Raw genomic sequence first — 14,724 nt, 5'->3', positions numbered from 1 at the left:
TCATCATTTTTTTCCACTTACTAATGGCAGTATTTGTTGCTGTAGGTACACTTTTCTTCAGAAGTAAGAGAGATTCTTCGATGAATTTTGCACACCATACAAACCATACTTAAAGGTGTATGAAACTCTAAAAATTTCCAAATCTATTAAAAACTGTGGTAAAAATTGAGGTAATTAACTATACAATGTGTTTTTTGTAAACATGAAGTTTAAAATATAATAGTTCATTCGTTTTTTCATAAATTAAATAAATTCTAGTTTCGTACACCTGTAAGTATGGTGTGTATGCTGCGCAAAATTCATCGAAGAAAGAATCTAACATATGAAGAAAAGTGTACCTATAGCAACAAATGCTGCCATTAGTAAGTGAAAATGTTACTTAAAATCCGTCATTATAAAATCACTGATTGCTGTTATCCCATAAGACATTATGTCTGTTTTTGCAAAGTAAGTGAAAAAATGATGAAATTTGACATGTAAAAAAAATTACTTCGTTATGTTTTCAAACTTCCACTGCAATGAGTGTGAATCCTGAATCCTTCCTAGTGATGCTGACAAAGTTTTATGAAATTATTTGTAAAAGTATAGACACTGGAAATTAAAATGTCCTGTGATGCCTCTCCTGCTCCAAGTCGGCCCATTTGATGTCCTAACCCCCTTAACACATTAAAACACAGGAACTAACACATAAATGAGGATCAAACTTGGTAGCATTAATGTCGAGGACATGGGGAAGAGAAATAATTCAGAATCAATGCAACTGAAACACTTAATGTGGTGCTACAGTACATTATACCATTACATACTGGTACTGTTATTGCTACAGAAGAGCCTCACTCAATATGGTGCACATCACTGTCCAGATGAGTTTGCAAGCACAGGATTGCATTCTCCACAGAAAAATGAAGTATGTCCATGGGTATGCTGGTTACCTCTCTTGATATGCTGCACTTCAGATCAGCAAGTGTGTGGATGTTTTCTTGGTAAATCCTGTCTTTCAAGTAGTCTCACAACCAGAAATCGCAAGGAGTGAGATCAGGTGATCATGCCGGCCAAGCATTTGGAAACGATTGGCTGATAATTCGATCATTTCCAAATGTGTTTCAGAGAAGCAGGTGAACTTTACGAGCGATGTGCAGTGGGGACACTGGTGAAGCATACTGCAGTAATGCTGGCCAGCCACACTGCACGTCTTTGGCCCTTGAGCGCCAGCCTTTGCAAAAATGTATGGGCCAATGATGAACATAGCTGTGAAGCCACACCATATGGTAACATATTTACCATACAGAGGAACTTCAGGCACAGTGACTGGAGGTGAAGATCCCCACACCGGCAATTCTGTGTGTTCACCTCGTACGTTAAAAGAAAAATGAGCTTCGTCTGTCCGTACAATGGTCCACGACTAGCCCTTGGCAACTTCAACCCTTGCGAGAAAGAGAAGAGCAAAGTCAACACCTCGTTGTGTGTCCTGTGGTGCAAGCTGCTTCAGGACAGTTGCACTGTTACACATGGAAATCATGCACCCCAAACACTGGACATTAACACCACCAAGTCTGGTACTCTTATGGTAATTAGTTTCCGCATTATAGCATGTTAAATAGGGGAAGTTTAATTACAACCACCCAGTACAATAGACAAATCTCCAATATATATTACTACGCATATTATGAACAATTTTGTACACTGAAGAATGCACTGCATAACTCTTACAATAAAGTGGACAAATAATTTAAATTCTCTTGAAAGACACACTATAATTTTTCAAATGCAAGACACCAGCACTAAAACAGTTTGCAGATAAAAATGTTGTTTAAAAGGCAGTTAGAAACATGTAAAATGATCAGTATGATAGTTACTCTCAAAGGAAACAGTAATATATTCCAGGAGAAATATGCAAAGTAGCATTTATATCAAATGAATGGTCAATCTGAGTATATTTTTCAAGCAGGCAGAATTACTTAACCATTGCTCTCAAGAATCAAGGAAATTAACATGCCTGGTGATTTTAATGTAAACTTTCTTACCTGCAATAATGATAGGACACATTCTGAGAGTGTAACGAGCTCTTTTAATCTGAGGACAGTTGACTTTTTCACAAGAGTGACAAAGATATTTTGTACATAATAACAGAATCGGTAACACAAGTGTAAGACAAATTTTAAATGCTCTTTCTGATTGTAACAGCCAGCTGTTGATAACGCACGATGCAAGCTCTGATAGCAAGAGTAGTTTTATCATTTCATTCTTTAGATTAATCAATAGCGAAGGTCTGAAAACCTTTAGCAAGCATTTGGAGGAGTTGGATTGGGACACATAAAAAGGATGAAAACGGCAGTGCTAACTGTAACCTATCCACGTATGAATGTGTTACCCTGTTTGCAACTGTGTAGGAAACAGTGGCCCACTAAGGGAATCAAAACAGCAGAGAAAATGCTTTATATTTCACTCAGCAAGTCTGATAAACCATAGGATAGGGAGCTCTAAATGTTATACTGTAGTATCCTAAGGACTGTGATTAAAGGACTGAAGAGGAAGTACATTAAATCTGAAACTAACAGTTCAAATAAAAAAACCAAAAACAATTTGGATGACGGTAAAAAAGGAGTACAGGTAAAGTTCTGGCACTACTGAAGTGCGTCATAATGGCAGCATGGTAGATGATGAAATAGTTGGCAATATTTTCAATCACAATTTTTGGACACTGGCTCATGAAATTTATAGTAGAGGGTCTGTGGTTGATGCTGTGAACTTTCTACAAAAATCTGTGGAGAACAAAATAAGCCAGATGCAGTAGGGCTACACCACATCACAACATATGAGGTTGGGAAAGTGATAACACAAATGAAAAACAAAAACAGCACTGGTGTGGGCAATGTATCAAAGTACTAGAGCACTGCTATTAATTTATTTTTACAGTTTTGTCAAATATTTAATGAATTTTTTTAATCAAGGTGCTCTTCCTATTTGATTCAATTATGCAATTGTCGAACTATTCTTCAAAAGAGGTGATAAAGCTGAGGCTTCCAACTGGCCAATTCCATTGCTAATAAGTCATCCTCAAATACTGGCTAAGTTTATGTACAAGAGGATTATGGACCATCTTAATAAATGTAATATCCGTAATAAAATTCTACTATGGCTTATATGGCACAGCAGGGACGTGGAACGAGTCAAGAGGGCAGCAAGCAGAAGGCAGTGTCAAATAATTCTGCAATAGCTCCTGCCTGTCCTGACTTGGGCACAGTGAGATTTCATATATTTTAGGGTTCCTATTCTTAATCTTTATCAATGAGCTGCCATTGTGTGTGAGCCAAAAAGCACACTTTACCCTATTTGTAGACAGCACAACCATTATGGTTGACAAAGCAACCAACTGCAATCTAGAGAACACTTCACCCACAATATTCAATGAAGCTCTAGACTGGTTCACTTCAAATCATCTGTCCTTAGTGTTAACACGACTCAGTTCATTCAGTTTCAACTGCACATAAACAGGAAGATGCTGAAATAAATTGACAGTTAAGCCTTCAAAATTCCTGCTACTACACACGAACAATCAGCTCTGAAACTGTCAGTCCACATCCTTAACCTACTAAAAAGACTAATTCGACAGCAGATGCTGTTTGTTCAGTTACAACTCTTTGTGGTTTGCAAACAATCAAAGCTGCATACCTTGGATATTTATGATTTATGACGTCATATTCTAGTGAATTCAGTCACGTGTAAACAAAGTCTTTTTATAAAGTTTTCTGTATGGCGCATCTTGCAGCACTCAAATGTTGAAGAAAAGACTTTAAATGTTTGGCACCAAAGCTTTTACATTAAACATTTAAAAACGTCTTTTTTCCCAAAGTCTTTATGGCACCAATGGAGGTCATCAGATTTGTGAGTAGAATCTACACTAGACACACTTGCACAAATTTATTCAAACAGCTCGCCACGAATGCAAGTACATTTTTTCACGTATGTGCTTGGTCAACAAGCAGTGTCATTTACCAAATAAATATCACAATGCAAGTAGAAAATGTGATCTTCACAAAGATACAAAACTCTCAGCATAGGACAAAAACAGTACATTATTCAATCATACAGGTATACATACAATAAACTTGTTTACGTAAAATCAGTCACTGGGGGTCTGGACAGCTCTTCCTATTCTTTACAGGAAAAGTTTGACAGTGTGTAATACTTTGTGGACTGTGTTTAATTTTAAGCATACTGAAATGAACTTCCTATGAAAACTGGTATCTCACTTGACAACAGACATTTTTATATATGATTAAGAGGCAAATATGCAAGTGTCAGATTCCACCCATCTGCTTTTACCCATGATGTCATCAATATGGTGGAAATGGCTATTCTAAGCGTCTCCAATATGGCGCCTATGATATCACCACATACACACGGCAACAAACACGAAAATACGTATAAATAAGACAGTAACATCTCCTTCCAAAAATACAATCAAACAAACGGGACAACCGCAGGTAACTGGGGGTTTTAGGGAGCAGACAAGCTAAATATAACACACACACACACACACACACACACACACACACACACACACACGAGAGAGATATTAATGGTCCTCACATGATTGAACATGTTCTAAAGTAGCCATCAATGTCCTGATCAAATAATATGGAAAAAAAATTTGAAAAATATCCAGATTATAGCTAATAACATAATGACAACATGTGCTAAATGTGTTTCAGCTGTATATCTAGCAGTAAGTCTTAAATTACCTTTTCTCTCTATAATATCCCCCCCCCCCCCCAAACACGTGTGGTCATTTAATTAGTGAAATAATGCAAATAAATGTCCCAACATTTTTTTATATAACCCAAAAATGAAGGTCTTTCAGCTGTATCTAAAACCGTAAATGTTACATTAGCTTATCTCTCTATAGTATTCCCCCCCCTCCCCAAACATTCATGATCATTTAATCAGTGAAATAATGCAAACAAATATCCCAACATTTTCTTTATGTAACCCATTAATGAATATCAGTTTCACATCTTTTACAATACACAAGAACTTGACTGACTTCCATGAAAAAAAAAAAAATCACAATTGAAAACTGAAGTCTTACTGGTGGTAATAAGAAGGCAAACAGGCAGAAATGCAAAGAAAACCAGAATGGCGAAGTAGTTGTGACTAAGTCAGTCCTCTAATACACAGAGATAACATTTCAAAATTTTTGTCATCCACAAGGAGCACCTCTTTGCAAGTCTACATAACAAAGTAACCTCAATTTAACCAAAGGTGTCATTTATGAAGGAGAGACCAGCCTCACAAGCTATTTCTGACATTTATGTACAGAAACTTTATTAACAGCATTTTATAAGGTTAATTTATTATGAAAAAGATTGAAGTTCTTTATGGGTGAGAATTTACAGCAAGTAGACTCATTTCCAAAATCTAACCGCTTAATTTTAGAGGCTTATTTCCCCAATTTCTTTCCTTTCTTACATTGGTAGCTTGGTATGATACAGACCTAAAGCCTTACAATGTCTTAAAATAGTATGACTGCATTGTATTCCGTCTTAATATATGAACAGTTAACACACAGAAACTGCCCTTCACTCTGCCAGCACAAATCGAAATCTTAACGTAGTTTTGAATCCCAACGAACTGTAGTATGTTATTAGAAAACATCGTTTACTGAAGATATAAACGGGTTCCCTCTCAGAACACAAACATTTAGATTTGTTATTGGTCAGTCGCGAATACCAGTTAATAATATACAAACTCCCACTTAAGTTCGAGCAGGTAATTTTAATTTATTCGAAGGATTATAGTGATATTGATACGGCCAGAACATTACATATCATTGCAGAAACAATTTCATTTCACTTTTCACGTCGAGTGAGTTCCTCTGCGGCCTACAACGTATAAACGTAAGCGAAGGTGATCATATGCAAATTTAGTATATAGTTAATGTGAACATAATAAAGGAGGTGTAACGTACGGTTAATTTCAATAAAATGTGCATGTCCAGAATAGAGAATTTTTCCAATGCATGTGTATTTCAAGGAATAACATCTCCTTTATATCGTGAAGTTGTAGGACTGTCATCTGAGGTATCTTCGGGGCTAAAATCTGTATGTTATAAGACTAGATTTATTAGTTTCTTTCAGAAAACTTCTTAAACCATAGGTATTTTTCCGTTATTTGGCACTAACCCTCTAAGTCTAGTTTTTCGGGTCTGACACCATCCAGAAATGATACAACGAAGGAATCTTTCGAACTACTCACAGTCCTGCTAAATACAAATACTCGTTCACCAGAAAATAAAATCTGTGGTATATGTGTCATAATTATGAAACTTACCTACTGACTACTGTAGAGCGCGAATGTGTCAGCGTTGATCATTTAATACGTATATACCGCCATATATTCCATAGTCCATACTGCGACCACTGAGCAGCGACCTATCAGCACACGGGAACGACCACAGATAAAGCTTCTATCGTAAACAAAATAAACGCGATGGCACCAAATTAAAAAGCCTCGCACATAAATGTTATAAATGAATTCATTCTCTCTTGCAATTTTGCCTGTTTTGTAGTCTGGTTAAATAAAAAATGCCAATACATGGTTTACATTATCATTTGTGGACAAATTTTGGAGGAAAGTTTTCGTAACTGTTCGTAGGTGTTATGTTTTTCGTTTAAAAAATATTATTTTATTATCATAATTATATATGAAGACATAGCTCTGAGCTGAACGTTATCTAATTGTAGTAAAGCCGTATTAGCAGCGCGCAAATGTCGAAAATGGATAAAAGTAGCAATTTATAGATTTTTTTTCACAAAACTGTAGTGTTTGGAATGTTACTCAGATCAGAAGACCTGACGTAGCGATGACGTGGAAGAAAGGTGAAAAACTTTCACTCAGCCTTACGTCACCTCATAAACACAGCTTTTCCAAAGGTCCCCTGAAACATAAATGTAAGACACAGTAAGAAATGGATCAACAGAGAAATCATGAAAGCTAGATTTGAACGAAAGGTGTGGGATGTTTAATACTCAGGCACACTGTGAAATGTACAAGAAAAAAATGAATACAGCAGCAAGAAAATATCGTTATTATAAGCTGGAACCTCATAAAATATTTCTTAGACAGGCTGGTTAGTTATATGTTCCATACGCATAAATAGAAAGAGTAATGAATTAAATAAGACAGAAAGTGGGGTCGTAGTACTTTCAGCACAAGGGAACAAACTGACTGACCCATGTGAAGTGTGTTCAACTTTAAATAAGTATTATGTAAATATAGTTCAGAAGCTAGGACAGTCTTGAAGATAAACACAAACTGTCCTGAGAAAATCTGCTAACAATGTTCCAGGAACCACCTTCTAAAGATGACTCTAGGAATTTTCTACAACCCACAACATATCACTTCCAAAGGGATCATGAGGACGAGAGCAGATTAATTACAGCACACACAGACGCTTTTAAACAATCGTTCTTGCCACACTCCATACCTGAACGGAATAGGAAAACGCCTTATAACTGGTCCAGTGGAATGTACCCTCCACCATTCACTTCACAGTGGTTAGCATACTATAGCTATAGATGTAAAAGCTAATGAAATGAAGCATTGACTAAAAGGAGTATAGCTTAACCAGAAATAACAGAATGCCTATTCCCATTTGCAACAGATCAACCAAGTTAAAAATATTATGAGATTACTAACAAACGATAAAGAGAGCATAGATAGAGTATCTGCAAAAGTAAGCAAATACTGCTCACATTATCTAGCAAAGGCTTTGACATTCAAAGTAAACCTGGTAACAGAATGAGGTTTGTTTCGAACATGTCTGAGAAAGAGTAAGATAGTCTGATTCATAAAGTCAGTAACAAGGGGGATCCTGAAAATATAGACATATAACAATATTATGAAAAGAATGCTGAGTCACAGATAGGCACAATGAAGGACTGTTAGAAAATGAGCTCTTGGCCAGTGTGTGTTTTTCGTCTCTGATGAAGATTTTGTTGGCTGAAAGCTCATTTTCTGACAGTCCTTTTTTTGTGTCTATCTGGTACTCAGCATCTCCACTATGTGGTGAGTAGCAACTATCCTTTTCATAATATTGTTACATTCCATCCTGGATTTTCCATTGTTGAAAAGACATATAAGTTACACCTACCTTATCAAAAAACTGTAGGAACAGCTACGAAATTATTAGAAAAAGGATGTCCTGGATGAAGTGCAACATGGATTCACTAAAGGAAACAGTACAAAAACAGCAGTAGCAAACTTGATGACACACATAATCAGGCTTTTGGAAGAAAAGAAGAAATTTTATTGAGTATTCCTAATTCCCTCAAAATCCTTTGTCTGCGTGTGCCATTCCATAAATATAGTATCGGGGGAAAGTAGCCAGTCTAATAAAACCACTTGTGGAAAACAGAGAACAAAGTGTAGAATTAAGATAAAAGGTAAAGAATACAATGGAAACTTTTTACTTTGATTTTCAAGTAGTAAAACATGTTGTAGCACAAGACTCAAAACTTGCTCCACTAATGCTTAATAATAATAATAATAATAATAATATTTATTCGACATCGAATAATCAAATACAATCCCTAGAAGTAATACTGTTTCAGGACATCATACAGATTATTCTTCTGAATACGTCAGTTTATAAATTACAAACTAAAGATTTATTTGTATTAATAAATTTTACATTTTGATGGATTTTACATTTGGTAGTATACAATCACAATATTACAAATATTGTTTTTATCATCATTATATTAGTTGTAGGTTACTTAAAACTATGAGCTTGACATATTTATGAAGCACTTTTCATACAGCTATAGTAATCGTCTAGGGAATAAAAAGGGTTTTCAATTAGAATTCTTTTTAGCTGATCTTTTAATTTGTTAGTAGGAAGGGTTGTGAGACTTTTTGGTAGGGCATTGGCTAGCTTCAGCCCAGCATGAAGTGCATTTTTTTTCATATAAAGCTGTTCTGTGGCTATTTACATGGTATATGAACTTTTGCCTTGTATCGTACTGGTGCAGGTCACAGTTGAAATTTAGATTTATTGTTTTCACAAACAATATAATTTTCAATATGTATACACCTACAATGGTAAGCACACCTAATTTGTGAACAGATTCCGATATAATTCTCGAGGTTTGGCACCACAAATAATTCTGATAACTTTTTTCTGTAGTACTAATAAGGTACTTAGGTTGGCTTGAGTCGTTGCACCCCATATTTCTACAGCATAGTTTAAGTTTGATGAGAATAGGGCATGATAAGCAGTTTTTAGTACACACATGTCCTTACAATATTTGCTAATCATATGTATAGCAAACACATTCTTCGACAGCTTACATGCTAAGGAATCAATATGCATGTCCCATTTGAGGCTGCACTGGATTGTAAGTCCCAAGAACTTTGTCCATTTTTCCTTTTTTACAATGTCATTTCCTATGGATAATTTCATGTCAAATTCTATTTGTTTCCTTGTCTTAAATTCCATCATTGCAATCTTTGAAGCACTTACATTTAGATGGCTTTCATTAAAATACTTGACTATTTCATTAGTTACACTGTTGCACAGTACCTCCACACTCTCATAGTCTTTGTGTTTACACACTATTGATGTGTAATCTGCATACAATATTTTTGTACAGTTAGGAGAACAATACTGTATATCATTAACATAAATCAAGAAAAGAAGAGGTCCCAAGACAGAACCTTGGGGCACTCCATATTTGATATCAGTAATTTTAGATTTGTAAGACCCACTGTTTGTTTTAAGCAAGACAAATTGTTTCCTATTGCTCATATACAATTTTATTAGATCATAACCAGTTCCTCTGATACCCAGGTTCCACAGCTTGTCAAGTAATATGGTGATGTTGACACAATCAAAAGCTTTTTCTAGATCAAGGAACACTCCAGTTACATACTCCTTGTTCTCTATGGCCGTTATTATTTTGTCTATTAATTGTGCTGCTGCTACTGATGTTGACTTGTTTTTCATAAAGCCATTCTGATTTTTGAATATTAAATTGTGTTGACTCAGGAATGTCATTAGTCTAGTACAAATAACTTTCTCAACTACCTTAGAAAATGCAGGTAAGATTGAGATGGGGCAGTAGTATTCAATTTTAGATTTATCACCTTTCTTGTAAATCGGGGTTACCTGTGCTATCTTTAGAGTATCTGGGAAACAACCTGATGCAATTACATCATTTACCGCTGTGGCCATGGCATCAAATATGTTGTCTATGTATCTTTTCAGTGTACTGATAGACAATCCATCATAGCCTGCTGATTTTTTATTTTTAATGACATTACTATGTTTTTGACTTCCTTGTTATTGGTTGGGGCAAAGTATATGCTTTGTTTGACTGGAATGCCCCTATATCTATACTGAAGATTCTTAAAATGGTCATTGACAGGTTTTCCAACAGAAGAAAAGTACTCATTAAAAACATTTGCAATCTGACATTGACATTTCATGATATGCCCTTTATGGTTTATAGTAAAATCACTTGTTGATCTGTCCTTACAATCCCTAAAGCTATTCATTACTTTCCAAACAGCTAAACCTGTGTTAGTAGAGTTTCTTAACATTGTGGCTACATATTTACTTTTAGTTTCTAGCAGAAGATCTTTATAGTAATCCTGATAGTTCTTAAATTCTACCTTTAGTCTATTATTTTTGTTATTATTTGTCATTGCATATTGGAAAAGTCTAAGTTTCTCTCTTGCTGTTTTTACTTCATGATTTATCCAATTATTTTTTTGTATCTTTTTGCAGTCATTTACTGTAAAGGTCATTTCTGGACATGAGACATTGAAGCAATAATAAAAATCTGATGAAAAATCACTGAAAGTAATGCTGTTTTTTTCACCCCATTGTAAGCTTTCCAGCAAACTGTTGAAATCTTTAACATTGTCGTCATTGGTGATTCTTTTTGTCACATATTGTTTCTCTTTTCTATAGATATGAAGATTTTCAGCTTCTATCAATACCTGTACTGCGTGGTGATCAGAAATAGCAAGCTTCAAAACTGATGCACTGCATGTGAAGTGGGACATGTTAGTTATAATGTTGTCAATGCATGATTTTACACTATTGACCTCTCTAGTGGGCTCGTTTATCAGAAATGTTAAGTTAAATTGAGCTAGTATTAGCATTAGTTTTTTAGATACAGAGTCATTGGACAGCAAGTCAATGTTTATGTCTCCAGTTAGTATTATGTTAACCCAGCCATTTTATTGCAGTGTTTACTGTCAATGTCAACAAGCAGGTCATTAAGAACATCAAAGAAACTATCTAGGTTACCAGATGGAGGTCTGTATAGGCCAATAATAATTAAGTTCTCTTTCCCTCACTTATAATTAATTGCTGCTAGTTCTATTACACCCTCAATGCTGAAAGCACTTACATCTATTACACTATAATTACTACCACTGGCTGCAAAGATTGCTTATACTGTATGTGAGAACATGGCAGTATCAGTAACAGAAAATGTAATAATGTATACATCTTTCTCTACATCTATGCTCTGCAAACCACCACACTGTACATGGCAAAGGGTACAGCACATTGTACCAGTTAGTAAGGTTTCTTCCCATTCCATCCACATATAGAGTGTGGGAAGAATGACTGAATGCCTCTGTCCATTCAGCGATGATTCTAATCTTGTCCTCACAATTCCTATGTGACTGATACATAAGAGATTTTAGTATATTACTAGATGCATTATTTAATGCTGGTTCCTGAACTTTGTTAATAGACTTTCTCAAGATGATTTATGTCCATCCTTAAGAGCCCGTCAGTTCAGTTTCTTCAGCATTACTGTAACACTCTCCCATGAGTCAAACAACCCCGTCACCATTCGTGCTGCCCTTGGCTGCATACGTCCAGTATCTGTTGTTCATCCTGTTTGGTAAGAGTCCCACAAACTTGAGCAGTATTCTAGAACTGGTCACACGAGTGATTCATAGGCAATCTCCTTTGTAGACTGATTGCACTTCCACAGTATTCTACCAATAAACCAAAGTTACCCACGACTGAGCCTATGTGATCATTCCAATTCGTATCCTTACAAAGTGTTACACTCAGGTATTTGTATGAGTTGGCCAATTCCAACAGCGACTCCAAGATATTATAGTCATAAAATAGTACACTTTTTCGTTTTGTGAAGTGCACAATTTTACATTTCTGAACGTTTAAAGCAAGTTGCCAGTCTTTGCACCACTTTGAAATCTTATCGAGATTTGACTGAATATTTATGCAGCTTCTTTCAGATAGTTCTTCATCATAGATGAATGCATCATCAAAAAAGCCTGATTTTACAATTAATATTGTCTGCAAGATCACTAGTATATAACATTAACAGCACAGGTCTCAATACACTTCCCTGAGGCATGCCTGAAGTTAATTCTACATCTGACAATGACTCTCCATCCGAGATAACATGTTGTGTACTCCACACCAAAAAATCCTCAACCCAATTACAAATTTCACTTGATATCCCATATGATAGCACTTTTGACAATAAGTGTAGGTGAAGTACTGAGTCAAATGCTTTTCGGAAATCAAGAAATACAGCTTCTACCTGGGTGCTCCTCCTTCCAACGCTTTTAGCTTGTGATGTGAGAAATGTGAGAGTTGGTTTTCATGTGATCAATGTTTCCAAAATCCATGCTGGTTGGCATTGAGAAGGTCATTCTGTTCAAGATACCTCACTGTGTTTGAGCCCAGATTATGTTCTAAGATTCTACAACAAATTGATGTCAAGGATAATGGGCAATAGTTTTGTGGATCACTTCTACTACCCTTCTTGTAGACATATGTGACCTTTGCTTTTTTTTACAAGAAATGGACCAGCTCTTTTTCCAAGGGATCTATGATAGATTATAATTAGAAGAGGGGCTAACTGAGCTGCCAATTCAGTGTAAAACCTGACAGCAATTCTATCCGGGCCTGGAGTTTTGCTCAGTTTTAATGATTTCAGCTGTTTCTCAACATCACTGACACCAATGCTGATCACACTCATCTTTAGAATGGTACAAGGATTAGACTGGGGCAACTCTCCTGAATATTCCTATGTAAAGGAACATTCAAAAATGGAGTTAAGCATACCAGCTTTTGCTTTGCTACTGTCAGTTTCAGTTCCTGTCTCATTCACTAGAGACTGGAAAGTAACTTTGGCGCCACTTACAGCCTTCACAAACAACCAGAATTTCTTCATGTTCTGTGAAAGATCATTTGATAATATTCTGCTATGATAGTCATTGCAGGCATTACATACTGCTCTTGACAGCCAAACACATTTAATTCAGTATCTCTCTATCTATAGCCGTATCCTTTGTTTTACACCTATTATGCAGTAATCTCTGTTTCTTTGGAATTTTCTTTATAGTGACTGTATACTATGGAGGGACCCCCTCCATTACAAACTGTTCTACTGGGTACATATCTATCCAGTGCCTGGTCAGCTAGTCTTTTAATCTTGAGTCAGAGTTCCTCTACATGCTCCTCCCGTGTGCTGAACATTTCGAGTTCCTCATTTAGCTCTGACACTACTGATTTTTTATTTAGTTTACTGAACACATATATCTTTCTGCATGATTTAGTTGTCCTTTGTACTTTGATAATCATTGTTTTCACAGCTGCATCATGGTCACTGATACCAGTTTCAGTGTGGACATCATCACACAGGTCAGGTCTATTTGTTGCCATTAGATCCAATATAGTTCCACCATGAGTGGGTTTCCAAACTATCTGTTCTACTTAGTTTTCAGAGAAGGCATTCGGTAATGTTTCACAGGATGTCCTATCATGCCCACCACTAACAAAACTGTAATTTTTCCAATTAATTGTTGGACGATTAAAGTCTCCGCCATCAATTATAGTATGATTGGGGAACTGACATAAGTTTTGAGTTACATAAGAAGATGAGTTTAGTGGGCAATAAAAGGATCCAATTACCATTTTATGCCCAGCCATAACAGTGAGCCTTTCCCAGATAATCTCAAATGCAGCTTCAGTTTCTGTGGATTTGAGATTCTTGTCTACTGCAACAAATACACCACTTTCATTACCCGTTTGCCTATTCTTTTGAGATACACTTCAATTTTCCCCAAAAGTCTCACTGCTGTCAATTTCAGGTTTTTGTATCTTGTATTATGTGAGCTTTAGCACCTTCCATGAGCATTTCAAACTCTAGCATTTTGTTGCAAATGCTTTGCCTGCCTAGCATTAGGATTTTAATATTGTCACCTTTGGGAGGCATTTCTTCAGCCTTACACTGATACTTCTGGGTTTGTTACAGTTATCATCTATCTGAGTAGTGGCCTCTGATGTGTAATGCTCACCTGACCCATTTAGGGGGACCCTACAGTTTTCAATCCTATGGTGCAAGTCCAGTAAGTCACAGCCTAGCTTGTCACAGAACTTTTGATATCTCTAGTTCAGTACTCCCACTCAACTTAGAATCAAAGGGCTATGATCAGTTCTGGGGTCAATGCTGCAAATTGTGAGCTTCACTGAAACCTCCTGCACAAGTCTGGTCTTCTCAACCCCCACTGCCACTCACCGGAATGACCCAAGAATGACCTCGGAGCCCAGACGACAGGCATAATTTATTCCAATGTGCATCACAATGTGCAGTTAGTTGCACCCTGATCCATAAATGGTTGTTGGAATAGACTCTTCAACATGTTGAATGAGACCCCAGG

The 14,724-nt window shown here is 36.2% G+C and overlaps 1 protein-coding gene across 1 annotated transcript in view; it reads right to left on the bottom strand.

Moving 5' to 3' along the window:
- Positions 1-6,454, bottom strand: part of LOC124718932 — a 57,113-nt gene extending 50,659 nt beyond the window's left edge. Inside the window, exon 1 of the mRNA XM_047244594.1 lies at positions 6,334-6,454. The gene's annotated coding sequence lies outside the window, so the exon portion shown is untranslated. The remainder of the gene's footprint in view (positions 1-6,333) is intronic.
- Between the last annotated feature and the right edge of the window lie 8,270 nt (positions 6,455-14,724).

This window comes from Schistocerca piceifrons, chromosome 10, assembly GCF_021461385.2.
Source record: "Schistocerca piceifrons isolate TAMUIC-IGC-003096 chromosome 10, iqSchPice1.1, whole genome shotgun sequence".
Lineage (NCBI taxonomy): Eukaryota > Metazoa > Arthropoda > Insecta > Orthoptera > Acrididae > Schistocerca > Schistocerca piceifrons.
The sequence above is the reverse complement of the archived record's forward strand: the minus strand, read 5'-3'. Positions and strand labels throughout refer to the sequence as shown.